At 32.5% G+C, this 2,083-nt stretch overlaps 1 protein-coding gene across 4 annotated transcripts in view; it reads right to left on the bottom strand.

Moving 5' to 3' along the window:
- The window catches only part of CCPG1 (cell cycle progression 1), a 54,874-nt gene that overhangs the window by 4,726 nt on the left and 48,065 nt on the right, over positions 1-2,083 (bottom strand). The window lies entirely within an intron of this gene.

Genomic DNA, 2,083 nt, shown 5'->3' with positions numbered 1-2,083 from the left:
CTGAAAGCAGTAAACACATTTTTTTTCTATGTTAGAAAAAAATTTCTTTAAAATTAGGGAAAGAAAATAAAGATTTTTCTCCATTAAATTTTAAACAACCCTCTGAAAAAAAATACTAAAGTCCATCAGTGATTTAACTCTCTCTAAAAAAAAAATTTCCCTAAGATACCCAGTTTTACAGTCTAGTAAGAATATTTTTTCCAGTACTATTAACTCTCCTGTGTCCCCTTCCTACATAAACTCATCAGAATCTCCACAGCATGAATTCTGTATATACATACATACATATATATATATATATTATATATATATATATATTATGAATGATTAAAAAATAGAAAAGCCACCTAAGTGATTTTTTAATTGAATCTTTTCAGTTTAAATGAGGATTTCATGGAAAAAATAAAAGGAGAAAAACTTCAACAAATGACCATACTTGGTCCCAGAAAAAGATGGGGAAAATACAGCTCCCTCTCTTACTAAATGAGGTGAGAAACCATAGGAGCAGAATATCTTACACAAGTTAGGTTGATATGTAAGTTTTGCTCAAATGCTTCCTATTTCCCTGCTTTATAATCTTTGTTAAAAGGAGCTATACTGGGAAATGATATATTGAAGGGTTACAGTAATATAAAAAAGCTAAAATATAAAAAGGATACATTAAAATTTAGTAAGATCTTACTAATTCTTTAAAGAATTATAATTTTATCAGTTGGAAGAATATTTGGGGCCTGGATTTCAATGATAACCTAAAAACTCTTCTACCTGCCTCACCTACTGACAGTCTTTCTTCCCGACAGTTAAGACTAAACTTTCCTTAAACAACTCTCTTCCCCAAGAATCTGCTCCTTAGTGGACCAAGTCCAAAGTTTCTATCATTTGCCTAGGCTCTTCACTTGACTGATACTTACCTAATCAACTTCTCTCCCACCACTTCTCCATTACAAACCTTCACATAAAATAAAGAACCCACTTTTATGTATCATGCTCACACTTCTACTACTGAACTTTTGGGTTTTTTGTTTTATCCCCAACTTCGTCTTTTCTCTCCTACTCTGTTCTCCTTTCTCTACAAAGCCTTTCTTAAATTCTGGTCCACACTAATTTCTCCTTCATCTGAGTATTTCTGTAGTACACATACTAGAGGATCTAATAAGAAACCAAAATAAATCATATTTATATATGTCATTTATTCTCCCAATTAGATTAACAGTTGGATGGCACAGAGGATAAAGCACTGGGCCTGAAGGCAACAAGATTCAAGTTTAAATCTTGTCACTTACTAGGTGTGTTCCCCTGAGCAAGGCACTTAACTTTTTTCTGCCTTAGTTTTTTCAATTGTAAAATGTGCAAAATAATCAAGCCTACTTTCTAAATCCAATTAGATTGAGAGCTAGATGGTACAGCAGACAGACTGCTGGGTTTAGAGTCAGAAATACCTAAGTTCAAATCCAGCTTCACATCTATAAGCTCTAAGACCCTTTGGCAAAACACTTTCCTCTGTTATAAAATGGAGATAATAAATAGCACCTACCTTCTTCCCAAGGCTGTTGTGAGGCTCATATGAGATAATATTTGTAAAGAATTTAGCACAGTGCCTGGCACATTAAGGCAGTTAATAAATACATATTTCTTCCCCCAAAAGCTCCATGTGTATGGAACCATATGTATGGTATAATCTACGGTGCTAGGCATACAAAAGGTATTTATAAAGATTGGAAGAAGGCAAAGTGTTGTCTTTAAGAGTTCCTTAGGGAAATTTTTTTAATAGATTAGAATGACATAATTAGTATATCAGCTGTTTAAATCTAATCATTTGCTTTTAAAGTACTCAAGGCAGCTCTAAAAGTTGAAGGTCTCCATTAAATATTCATTGAAATTTCCTTTACATAATTATTATATCTAGAAAATCCTATATTCATTGGTAAGTTATATGACCAGGACTACTGTAATTATGCTCAATGTTTTACTGTATGTGTGTGTAGCCTTGAACAATAGTTAAATCACTGAAAATGACTTGAAGCATATGAACTGAAATTGAGATTAGTCATTTTGTTGGAATAGGAGATATGCCTTGAAATTC

This window comes from Macrotis lagotis, chromosome 4 (genome assembly GCF_037893015.1).
Source record: "Macrotis lagotis isolate mMagLag1 chromosome 4, bilby.v1.9.chrom.fasta, whole genome shotgun sequence".
NCBI classification, from domain to species: Eukaryota; Metazoa; Chordata; class Mammalia; order Peramelemorphia; family Peramelidae; genus Macrotis; species Macrotis lagotis.
Note: the sequence above shows the minus strand (reverse complement) of the source record. Positions and strands in the feature narration are given on the sequence as shown.